At 35.7% G+C, this 13,855-nt stretch overlaps 1 protein-coding gene across 2 annotated transcripts in view; it reads right to left on the bottom strand.

The window, feature by feature from the left end:
• LOC114255235 overlaps nt 1-13,855 on the bottom strand; it is a 248,212-nt gene that overhangs the window by 222,219 nt on the left and 12,138 nt on the right. For both annotated transcript variants that reach the window (XM_036292153.1, XM_036292154.1), the window contains exon 3: nt 3,686-3,805. The gene's annotated coding sequence lies outside the window, so the exon portion shown is untranslated. The remainder of the gene's footprint in view (nt 1-3,685; nt 3,806-13,855) is intronic.

Here is a 13,855-nt window from a genome sequence, read left to right as displayed (position 1 = left end):
CAAGGGGAGGGGTTGGCGGAGGGGCAGGACAAAGACAAAGGGCGCGAGTGAGATGGGCGCGAGAACGTGCACAATGGAGAGCCAGAAATTCGAGCCGATGCACCGTGAGGCGCATCTTCGACAACGAGACGCCGCAAGATCTTGTCCAGCTGACAGCTTTACGGCGCCAGGAAAGGAAATGATAAAGAAAGAAGAATGGTGGGAAGAGAAAAAAGAAATAATCAAGGGTATATAGAAGATTTCGCGGTACTTCTACTATAGCAGCATATCGGAAAAAGTTCATTAATTAGTTCAAAATTTATTCTGGAATCGAGTAATTTAGCGTCTGGCAATGCGTTATCAATTTGTTCAGGCTTCAGAAATAGAATTTCTGTTAAAATAAATCAACTGATTCTAATAGAATTACTATATTCATGAGACTTCCTAACATTGACTTTGTTTTTTATGTATAAGATGTTATAGTGTCCGATAATCAATAGTGCAATTAAAAAATAATCGAATAGAAGCTATCTTAGGCAAATAAAATCTTTATTATAATAAGAATATTATATATAATAAATTTATACAAGTCTAAATACTTGTCTAAAAATAATTCAGAGAGCATTGGAAATTCGCGTTTCAGAAATTCATACATAATAGTACGTACATATGATTAAATAATTTCATAAATCACGAATGTGGTTTGGGCAGGTAACATTAATTTGTATTTAGGTAAGACAGTCGAGATAAAATAAATTCCCATGTCACATGGGATAAGTTGATTTGCAGGAGTGATTTTTCTCGACAATACGGGGTGAGATTTATGCAAGCCAACGCGATAGAACGCATGTTCTGGCATGCCATGTGTGAAAGGAGCCTTACTCGCATTGCCGCGCCCCTTGTATTAGGCAGATTTATTAACGTGGTATCGAGATGCTTCTTCGAGTTTGAAGCGAGCTGCATGAATAATCTGGCCGCGGGATCTACTGACGTGAATCAGGCCCCTCGGTCGACCGGGCCACACGATTGTTGGGTCCGCGACCGGCCTTGAGAGAAACGCCGGTTGCACATTTATTGCAGCAATGTATTTCTAACGGCTTGATTATTCAAGGTGAATCAGTTAAGAGAAAGAATTCCACTTTTTATGCCTATCAATATCAAATAACTTGATTTTAAATTATGATTTAAAAACTTAAATAACAATGACTTTTGCTTTGACGCCAAATCATTAATAAGATTAATTTTAAGATGTATAAATATAAATCCGATTGAAAGATATGACAATATACTAAATTAACTATAAATATTATGCAATCACGATTTTTTGCCAAATTTTATTATTTTTTTCTTTATTTTTTCCTTTAATATTATTATAATTTCTTCGGAAACCGATAGATCAACATTGCTGCAGCATTTTTCTTGAATATAATTACGCATTCTATTCAGGTTATAAGTATGCCAGACATGTGTCACGTTCTGCAAAGAATAAAATCCAAATATCTAATCGCGGCACGGTCGCGAATCGAGAAGTAAGGCGTTTAAAGGCCGAGGTTGTGATTTAGAGGCAACGTTAGAATAGTAATGAAGTATAAACATGACTGCGGAGGTGTGGCGTGCAGGTCAACTACTTTTTGGAGTCACCCGGACGAGTTATAGGCCCTGGCCACAGGACACTTCCTTGACGTTTAATTATGATTTATGGTCGGTTCGATGACAGGACTTTCTTGCTTTCTTTTGCTGTGAAATGTTGATTCGGTACGCTGCACGGGCTTCCGACTTACACTTAGGCAACTCACCAAATATTTTCGCTTCAACACTGGACACACTTTCAGTAATCCTATCGCAATATTCTTTTTTATAATCACAAACTCATAAAACAAGCTATTTTGCTGCTTAAATATAAAAAAAGCGACGTTATACAAGAACATCCTAATAATAATGCATTTTTTTCAACCAATAAAGAATTTTTTAACTCTTCATAATCTAATTAACTAACGCCTCAGGTTAAAGTGATTGGAAAATCTGCCCCTATAAAAGTCAGGAGGCTTCAGGTTCAATCCCTAGCTGAAGTGTTTATACTTTTTGCAACAAAAATCTTTACAGTATTTGGGGGAAACCTGAGATAATAGAATTAATATTATTATCATCAAATTAATTATTAATCGTAATATTACTAATTTTGTATCGATCTTATAATTGTACAAGACCAAAAATTTATTTGGCGCACAGTTTAAAATCACAAGAAATATTAGTATGAACATTAATATGATTCAGTTATGCTCGAGTAAGGCTTTACTTTAATTAATTATGCTTTTACATGTCTGTCTACTCTTTTTTCATAATTTATTAACTAATGTTACTTAAATAAATCTCACTTAAACTCATTTTAAAATTCAATCGATATTAAGTTAATCAGACTTCTACGTATCTAAACATTTAATTATATGTGTATTATTAATCAAGCAATTATATATTAATTAATCATGTTATATTATTCAATACTATATTAAAAGTATTATTATCATTTTAAAATCACTTGGTTATCTTTTAAAATTTAATTTTGCATTCCAGAACTGTATTCGTATAATATTCTGGATATTTATTATATTATTACACCAATACAAAAAAGCTAAATCGCTGCGCGGACAGACGATAAAACTTAACCCTACAAGGATTTAGTTGTTCAGATGATTACGAGACACTCCTCTTACCGGCTCGAAGATACTCGAGTCCCGATAAGGAGAGAACGGTAAAGAATGGAATTAAGATCAATCGCTTTGACGCGTTTAGAAACAAAATCCTACACGGAGTACTTTTACGAGTTTGACTAGATGCGTGGAACGGGTGATGATTAATGTTGCATTTTTATCGACACGTTCATCGAACAGGATAATTGCGCTTTGTGATGAACTATATAACATTGTGTCCGCATCGACGCGACACCATTATGAAGACATTCTTCAGGGAACGTTATGATGAAGAAGCTTCGAAACGCAACAAAACTTGCATAATGTATTATATGTCATCTGTTTGTTTTTTTTGTTATATAAAATAACATTATTTTTAAGCATCTAAATTTTTTGCATAAATAAAGTGTTCTAGATTTTATTTTACAAAATAAATTTTTTTATAACTTCTTGGTAAAGTTTCAATTATTAAAATAAAATTTAAATGTGAAAAACTAGAAAATGCAAAATATATTTAACGTTTCAAAATGCATACTTTATCAAATGTCTTTTATATTGTATCTAAAATTATCATAAAGCCACAAAATAATTATTCAGAGAGAGACAAATCTTTTCAAAACACTTAATCTAAAATTAAGTATATCTAATTATCATATCCATTTGATTTTTGATTTAATCGTTTAGCACAATTCCAATAAGTTATCAAAAACTTGTGTTGATTACTCTTTCAAAACATTATTTAATAAGTGTTTTTCTTATAAACCTTCCATTAAAAGCTCGACATCATATTTGTTTATCTTTAATTTCTTGCAAAATTATTTTTGTATTTATTACGTTCGATGAAATATAAAACAACCAATGCTTCTTCATAAAATAACGCCTACCGAGCCGTACGCATAAGCCATTTCCAAAATTAAACGACGTGTCTTTCAAGCGCAATTATTCATTGCACCTTTCGCGGAAGAGACGTCACTTTGCGCACTTATTACGTTCCGACAAGAGAATGCAACATTGCTTACCCTTCTATTCGCTTCCTGCAGATCCACATCCAATTCCAGCCAGGCGATCTGTCTTCCCTATCAGAAAGCTCACTGAGCCAACAGGCAACACGTGTAGAATGTCGGATATCAGCTTTCGATCTGGAATAATAAATCGTTCATGAATCAAAAATACTCTCACCGTGAATAGACTACTTCTCGTTGAAGAACAATTAGTTCTCCGATATTCAATATACATCGTGTTTCGCACAGAATGTAACACGTAATACAGTCAGGATTCGTTTAATCTCTTAACAGCTAGGAATAAACTACTCCTTGGAAATTTCGATAAGCTTATTCGTTTCACTCCATTATCAAAAATCTATATTTCTTTCTATAATTTCTTGTATGTACGATATATGTTAAATTTCAACTAGTCAAATAATTATAAGGATAACTGCAAATGCATGCAATTAAGATAAGATTATAAATGAAGTACCTTCTTAATAACTAAAACTAAAGTAAATCTATTATTCTATATTTTTTTTTTATAGAATAGTGATTCGATAAATTCAAATTTCACGACTTAAAACGACTTTTTAATACGCAAACGTGTAAAAAATATTTTACTCGAACATTATATTAAAAAGTATAATCTAATATACGCAGAAAATTTCTCCAATTAACATTAATGTCATTCCGGAGTAATTTTATTACCTTTTTTAATATAGAAAATATTGCAGCACAAATCTCATTTTTAAATGTTCCTTGCAAAGAAAGTGTTATAACATTTACTCAAATATGAATTTATTAGAATCTTAATTTTTGCAGATTTTTGGGAACCAAATTCTCTTCTCGCTACGCCAACTCTCATTCGCTACTCTTCTTTTAGAATGACCCGTATCTATGCAATACGATCAATCTTATATTGCGATTTCAGGATCGAGCTCTAGATCGTATCGCCCATCGACAAGATCAGAGGCGAAAGAGTAACGTCTGTGTGCGACCTCGCAGAAAGTCGGGTGAGATCGACTCTCGAACGCAAGTGGTTGGTCGGCGCGCGTGGCCAGGGCCCCTCTTATTACTCCGACAGGCTGTCTCCCCCGTCGTAAAAGCCGGCTGTATGTATGTAAGTGCTGCGTGTACGCGATGAGAGTCGGTACGTTGATGCTGGGGAATCGTGGGTGTCGGTCCCACGCGTCTAGGTGGGGCCCCAATACTCCCGGACCCCGGGATCCGTGTGCGCCCCCCTCTGTCTATCTTTCTTTCTCTTGTTGCCTCGCGCTTCCCAGCATCTGCTCCCACCTGCGTTTTCATATATTCGTCTCTCATTTCCTCTTCTTTCTTAGTGCCTGCCTCACTCTCTCCCTCTCTCTCACTCACTCCACTCACTCGCTCTTCTGGCTCTTTCTTTTTCTCTCTCATCTTTTGCAGACCTCGGTCATTACATATATGGAAGGTGTAGGTACGGTCTACCCCCCCCCCCAACTGTGATCCAAACGAGTCTCTATAGTGCGTCGTCGTAAGTTCATGAGAAAAATATTCTACGTGCCTGATTTTATAGAAGAAATGATTCCCGATGAAATGATATAAAAAATAATGCCATTTGTGTAATCGATTCCAAATGACCCATTTTTTCGCTTGTGTTATTATTTAATAGCACGATGTGATTTAATCAATGTAAATTAATCAAATTATAAACATTATACTAGATATTATGTTAACTGTTACAAAATAATTTGTAAAAAAAACAATATTTAATTTCTTATATATAAATTACGGCATATTTATTGCGTGAATTAAATTATGTGTTAAAACTGTGGTTCTATTAATTTATAATTAAAATTCTGCGTCGATTATTTAATTTGGACCAAACTACATTTTGATACGAATAATATAAAAAATATATTTTATAGATTGAATTTCAAGTTCTAAATTGTGCCTCGTTTGAAGGTCTAAACTTTCGCTCCTGAGCAACGCGCCGTTTAAGGTAGCCGAATTAAAGTCCCGGACAGCCAATATTTCTTCCTTCGTCACAGGCTGTTTTTCAACTTCATTGTGGCTTTAAAGCTCGGGTGATTCACGATTAGCGCGCGGGCTCGCGAATTCTTTGTACAACATACGTGTAGCGATCGGTACATGATACTCGTGGGAGAACCGCGCGACCCCGCGAGAAGCGCTAGACACGGCACGTTATGTGATCAGACGATCATCTTCGACGATCACGAATCCGTCGGGCGAGATCAAATCGCGAGACATCAGACACGACCATTAGTTAAGGGCGATCGATACCTCGTAATCTACACCACGGAAAAAAGGAACTCTCGCAAAAACCAAATCGCGCAGGCTTGGCTTTATCGTGCGAAAAGACACGTGCATCTTCTGTCAGATACAGTTTCGCTATTAAATCTCGTAAGATCTTTCATATATATTTCAATATTAAACGAAAAAATCTGATATGCAGCGAGATATTGTAAGTTTGTGTAGTTCTGTAATTGACAATACAATCCGGATAAATCTAAGAAAAAAGCGTAAGTTGAAACATAGAATAAAATGTTTTCGTCGAGACAATTGAATTTGAAAATTGGCATATTTTAACTTGAAATAAAACATAAATTATTTTTTTTATATAATTACGTTATCAATTAATTTTTTACATAGAATCATCCCCTTTCCAGTTATACTGCCAATATATGTCAATCGTTATAGATTTTTACGCAGTTCAATGCTTCCGAGTCATCTATAATTTTTGTAGATGTGGCATAAAAGCTTCATATCAGAAAAAGACTATTAGAAAAACATTGCAGTCTTTCCTCTGAATGTAAAATAATACTTAATAGTTTAAGAAATATATACAGGTGTTTGACAACAGCTCGCATAATGCGAAATCTCTTTTCTACACGAGCCGACACACATTTGTCTTCCTTCTTTTTTTTATAAAACTCGACTTCGACCATCGGGGTGTAAGCGTATGCAGATTGCTGGCTGACGTGGTGTCCCCAAATTTCGCGCGCAAGATTATACACTTCAAGACGAGATTCCAGGGCGTAAAAAAGGAAAATTGAAGGGAGATGAGGGAAAGAGAGAGAAAGAGAGAGAGAGAGAGAGAGAGAGAGAGAGAGAGAAAGAGAGCGAACGCAAAGAGACAGGATAGTGGACCGCAACTGATATTAATAACGCGACATGTGTATCAGGATCCTGGAACTTGGACGCTTCCGCGCAGCGTCCGCCGCCTTTCTCTTCCTACCTGACACGAATATATTTTATTATATCTGTCACAAGCGCGAAAGAGAAAGGCAGTTCATCCTCGTTCGTTCCCGAACGAGGGGAAGAGAGGCGCGACGAATCACTTAAAAATTTAATTAACGGTACCCCCGTAATTTAGCGCGCAGAGTCGCAGGAGTGACATTGATAACTAGGCTGCGTAAGTCACACCGATTAGTCGCGGTGCCAATTAACAGCGATTGCACGAAACTTAATAGTTGCGGCACTTGTAAAGTATTCTCGCTTCGGCAATGGCTCTGGATCATGAAAGTTTACACTTCTGAGAACAGCTCCGAGTAACGAAACTTGGTAGCGTACACCTAGCCTAAGAGGAAAGAGCTATCATTATATGAAATATTGCATATAATTTTCGGAATTTTTCCCATTAAAAATATCAAAGACACAAGTGACAGTGTCAAATATGAATAGATAATTCTAGTGTAGAGTTTATAACTTGATTAAAAACATAATAAGTATTCAAATCACAATTTTGCATATGTATTTTATATATGCGATTAAAACTTATCCACACTATCGAAACTGTGTAATAAGTCATGTTTTACCGCAATTACATCCTGTAATTATGATCCTACAACCATTTAAATAATTTACTAATTTCTTCTGCTTATCTAATAAGTATCAAATGCAATGGGTAAGATAACGAAAGATTAATCGATTCGATAAGAGAATGAAATTAAGATAAATCGCTTTGACATATTTAGTGACAAAACCTTACGCAAAATTTAGAACTTTACAAGCGCGACTAAATGTGTGAAATAGGCAATGATTAATATTGCATTTTGATTGATAAATTCATCGAACAGGATAATTACGCTTTAATGGAATGCACAACATTGTGTCTACAAAAGCATAAAGACATTCTTCAATTCAGGCAAAAATAAAACTCGAAGCGTAAGTTGAATTTACATTGGGAAGAATGACGGAAGTGCAAGCTTCCTAGGAAACGTGAATTAAACCAATGAAACGTAAAGAAAAAAGCATTAAGCTCGTAAAGTGCCGTTTTTACGTGCCACTGTTTCAATTTACACTTTTTAAAGTTAACTTACACTGCTATCACTCTTCTTTTATATTCCACTTACACTCCGATTTATTTCACCAAAAAGGGAACGTTATGCTGATAAAGAAGTTTCAAAATATGACAAAACTTGCATATACATGTTATTCGTTTTTCAATTCTGTAAAATAAAATTAAAATTATACACCCAAAATATTGATAACAGCTTTCAAATGGTTGATTAATTTTATACGTTATATTATTACGTTTCGTGATATTTTACTGAATATTTAGAAATTCATTTCTGGTTACATTAACCGAATCAAATTCAATCAGCATTATTTCACTCAACAAAACATTTGCGAGCTCAATGTTACAAGATTATCAATAATTTAATACTTCAATTATCGATGAAAATTATTAAGAATAAACATTTTAAAATTAGACATATATCGGAAGTAGCTGGCTATAAAAATATAAAAATATTCGAGCTATAATATCTCTCTTGGAGCGAGTGGGACGCATATAGCGTCTGCGGTCATTGCGAGACGTTTATCGCTCCATGGGTTAATACAAGAGGCTAACGTTAACGAATCGACAGGATTTACGAAACATATGTGGCTTTGCCGGGCTCGATCGTATTTCTTTCCGCATGCGACCGAGAGACGCACTCGGGGCCGAAAGTACCTTCGTACTTCGTGATAAATCGCGACCGTGTAGGACGATAAATCTTGTTATATCCCAGCCACTCCGTATTTGTCTCCAGCCTTTTACTATATTAATAAGCGATAATATATTAGTCGCACAATCGCGAAGAAGGAAATTGCTCATGGAATATCACGCTTAATTTTACAGTCATAAACCGTTACCGGACTCGAATATTCCTTTCTCATCAACTTTGATTATTGATGATTACTAATAAACTTTGTAATGAATTCAAGATCAATAACATCCCAAAAAATTTACTCTTATAGAGGAATTAATAAAATTAATCATTAAAATAACTATCTATTGTTTTCCTTCCAACGATCGCAGTTCAGACTTACTATTCTTAGTATTTAACATATTCACAGTCTAAACAGATAAAAATATGTTCATAGTATTTAATAATACATTATTAGATAAGATAAAATGTCAACATTGATTGTATCTACATATTGGATGCGAAAGACATTTTTAATATTATTAAATCTTTTTTTAATGATCTCTTCCTTACAAGCTTCTGATCAATCATCATCGATCTCTCGACGAAAAATAAAAAAGTTCAAAGAATCTCAGAGACCGCCGACACGGTATCCACTTTCCTCGTTACCTACTGCGCGCAAGGTCGTTTATTCAATCAATCTTGCAAGAATTATGGTATTATACTATAAGATGTACTTCAATATGAAGAGCCTCTTTTACTTCAACGACAAAATTATATTTTTAGGAATTTATCATGAAAATAGGAATATGTCTGTTTCACACAGATACACATCTAAACATATAACAAATAATAAAAAAATATTTTAAATAATGATTTAAAAAATTAAGATTAGTTTAAAATGCGTTATTTATCTAATTAAAATTTGGGAATACTAATTTTGTGCCTAATAGACAATTCTTTTTTCTTTAATTTTAACGTTTCAAAAGCTGTTTCAGTTTGAACCAAACAAAAACATGTTAGTGTTATAAGACAGTATATTTTTATGCCACACAATTGTGCCGTTTAACATTGCTAAGCATCGCGCGTAAGGAAAGTCTCGATACAGATATGGAAACTGACCGCTTTGCTAGCCGCGAATGTGCATTTACGACAAAGTAATTACGAGTTTCCCCGTCACTCCCTTGCGGTCAAAGTTGTGACTGTTTCTTCGCCGCAGACGATGTGAGCGATGACAAGGAGTCGTGGACCCAGTGGGAGGTCTCAACAATGGCCATCCGCCTCCGAGTCGAGTGCGCCGCTACCTGGAGATTCTCGGCTCGTGGCGAAGCTAGCGGTGGCTTGCGAACGCGATCGGAACTTGTTCATTCGTAGAAAGAAAGAAAGAAAAAGAGAAAGTTTTTAATTCTTCCCCAGAATTTAATTTTTTATAAAATCTGTTCTTCAAAAATATTAATATTGCTAATAAAAAAAAAGCGTATTAATAAACGATCGATCTATCACATTTCGTTTTAGTTAAACATTTTATTCGGAATAAATATGTCCTAATTAATCTTGCAAGCTACTTACGTCGCTATAAAACCAAACGCCATCTTAAACAAGGGCCTCTCGAAAAGTCACGTCGCTGAGTGCTTAAGTGTGAAATTAAAATAATTAGGTGGAATCTTTGATTGTTCGCTTCGATATTGGCTCGGGCCCTTTCGTCGAAAGCCTTCGAACGAAATCCGACTGAACCGTGCGCCGTCCGGGCAGCTGAGCCTCTCCTCTGGAAGTGAGACAGACCTCCTTACTGATCGTAGGTGGTCCCCGCCGTCGGACGCAACGATTTTAAATTAAAATTAAAGTCAAGCGTTCTTATGGTCCTTACACTCGACATCGCCGCCACCCGCGTAACAATGTTAATAACCTCGCGTCGCCGAAATTGCGAGTCCTGTCCCCCTCATAAACGGCACACGCATCCGCACTGGTGCGTAGTCGCAGGAGCGCGGACATATCGCATTTATGTCGCTGCGAGGTTTTCATCAACAATTACTTCAATAGGTATTAAATTATGGCTCGTGAGAAAAGATTTTCATAAAAAGAAAACGTCTGAGACATATATTGCACATCGAGGTCCAACCTTCCTAGCAATGCTAAGTATAGCTAATTTTTTACAAAACTTTTAATTTTGCAAAATACTTTTATCGATTGTAGATTTCTCTTAAATAAGTTGCGTTAATTAATACAATAATTTATAAAAAATATAATCTCTTTCATAGTTATATATTAAAGAATAAAATCTCTCCACGAAAATCAATACGCGAGAATGAACTTTTTATGAAGAAAGAAAATACATTGTCTGACTTTTCATAGATTAAACGTTCAATGACCTTATCGTACAAACAAAAAAAAAGCAGAAAGCATAAAGAGATTTCTTTGAATTCATTATACTTATTACGAATTACAGAACACACACATTTCATTGCCGACATGAAGCACCTACCGTCGTAATTTGACGGTGCACGCACGGTCCGTGTCCGGAAAATACATTTTTCACAATTTGATTCGTATTTCTCCTCCGTGTTTATAACGGGAGCTGCCGTTTTTTGTTTTTTTTCGAATGCGCGTCGTTCCGTAACTCAACTTACTCGAATTACAACTCTTGCATAATTTCGCATAGAAGCTCGAAGTCCGTGTGTCCCTGTGTCGATTTTTGTTCATTGTTCCCCGACACACACGTGTCACACGGCGAGAGAGCTTTACGAGAGGGCCGCGCGTCCTTTCTCACCGGACCGGTGCATAATTGGCTTCGTGTTTTTTGGAGTGTTACGATGTTTGTATGCGCGCCGTGTAGTCGTATCACTATTTCATAATTAGCAAGAAAGTTATTGTGCGTACCCCGCGCGTCCCCGTGACCCGCGTGAAAAACGAGCAATGCAATGTCATTATTATTTCATTAGCTGCAACGGCTGCAACACGCCTCGCGACGTGACAGTTTTTTGATTGCCTTACGTCTCATTATTGTCACGTGTATATTACGTATTAATTTGCGTGTATATTATGTCGGCGTGTGCCGGAGTTGGAAATTACGACGTGAGAGAATTCTAATTCGAGAGCATAAAATCAAGAACCGAGAATGGAAGAGTCAAACAGAAAAAACTAGGAAAAGTAGAATAATTGGTAAGAAAATTTATGGTCGAATAAATGTGAACCGAATATCAGAGAGAAGCGTAATCTGATACTGTGAAACCGAGTCTCGCGTCTTTGTCACATCCACTTAATTAATTAATTGATGTAAGATTCAAAGATCTTGACGGTTGTTTTATCCTGAAGTAATATCCCTCTTACGTTTTATTGCGATGTTACGTTATTTCCGTCCACTACGATTTCATAAGCTGTAAACACCTTTGATAGGAACATCGAACCTTTGTTTTATCGTCGACATCGAACCTCGGCCGCGGATACTCGGTTCATGTATCAAAGGGATCCGAGGCAACTCCTAATTGGCAATTAATTTAAGCTCGAATAATCGTCGGTTTGAGTTTAACGACAGCGAATACTTCTCGATTAAATAGACAGAAAAATTATGAGCATGGTACAATCTCAGATGTACTTGACTAGTCTTGTTTTGCTTGTTATCGCATCGGACATTTCGCTCTGATGAAACTTAGCTTGGATAAGATTCACATTACGCACTAGAGAATGCATTATGTGTGAATAATAAATCCGACCATTGTATTTGAGCTAACTATTATTTTCAATAACATTTTCAAATCAAATGCATTTATAAATATGCAATTTTCTAATATAATATAATATAAAAAAATAGAAAATAAGAATAAAATGTCCTTTTTATAATATAGTAATTATTAGATATATAAATAAAAAATTAATTTAATTATAAATAATTCAATTATAAATTTGGGGATTATTAAGATAAAATTTTTTTTTTTTAAGATTTTTTTAAAGAATCTTGTGCAATAATTTATATTTGCTATTTCCCGCTGTCATAGGAGATTCGTAGTGAGTGAGAGCTAAGTGAAAACAATATAAGTGAAATGTAAGCAGGCACGTAATTAATTTCGCAAATTGTCCAAACCCACGTCATGCATCTCACACGCGCATAAGTCACGCGTTTTACGGACAAGTGCGGGTCCTAATTTTCGTGCCACCCTTATGCCGCGCATTCGGCGCTGTAAAAATTCCGGTCTAGCTGGCCGGTCTGAAAGAGACTTGCGCGGCCGATGAATTATCTCCTCGGTGGTCTACTGATTTTATTTTGATGAATTTCGAAAGGGAGAGAAGTGCCCGCGGCCATGGGGCATTAGTCACGGTGTAATTGGCGATGGGAGGGCAGCGTACAACACGCCAACCTGCCGTCAAAGAATTCCTCGCGCGAGAATTCCGCCCGACAAGACGCCATGCCACGTTCCTCACGATTAATTGATAAATCGATCAAGTCGCATATTTAATCGCGGCACATTTTGAATTTTATGATCATTTTGCCCCGTTTTTTATCTTTGCAAGCTTGATTTATTCCCTTTCGTGACGAATAAATCTTCTCGTTGTTTAACTACATCAAACTCTACATTAATTATTGTTTTATCTTCATATACCAATTTTTTAAACAAGAAATTTTTTCAATGGGAAAGTATTAGTTTCAAAATAAATGAATTTTTAAATTAATTTTACGGATATTCCGTATATTACAAAAAAAACATGTATCTAAATACATTTTTAAAAACATTGAAATTGTTTTCTCTTCAGACTTTAATAAAATCTTGCTTTTTTTAAATGGCTACGTGAATGTATTTCTAAAAGTATATCTGATACAATGTTAAAAGATTTTACGACAGGTAGTGTCGAAGGAACAATTCATAAATTTTTTCTGCACGAGCACGCGAGATAACGATAATTTCGGCAACGCTCTTTGAAGATGCAAAAGGAAATCCTTACGCGGATGATTTGCAACGTGAAACTAACCTCAGCAGAGAACGTCGACGAAACTTACTGTTGTTCGAGTCTTGGTGCATCCCTCGTAAAAACCGTACCGATAAAGATCCAGATCCCGTCTTAGCTCCACTACCGTGAGTTTTAGCGAATGCCGAATGGTTTTCAGAACCATATATATAGTCGTGTTGCTGGTCATAATCGCGCAAACGGAGCAATAAATTTCGTTGCTTTTATTGACGAATTCGAAGAACGAAAGAATAAAATCCTGCATGAGCAATAACGCGGTAACGACAAACTTAAATTTGCAAACCTTTACAATTTAGACACTGAAAAAAAAATTTGTAATGGCTACCCAATG

Source organism: Monomorium pharaonis, chromosome 9 (assembly GCF_013373865.1).
Source record: "Monomorium pharaonis isolate MP-MQ-018 chromosome 9, ASM1337386v2, whole genome shotgun sequence".
Classification (NCBI taxonomy): Eukaryota; Metazoa; Arthropoda; class Insecta; order Hymenoptera; family Formicidae; genus Monomorium; species Monomorium pharaonis.
The sequence above is the reverse complement of the archived record's forward strand: the minus strand, read 5'-3'. Positions and strand labels throughout refer to the sequence as shown.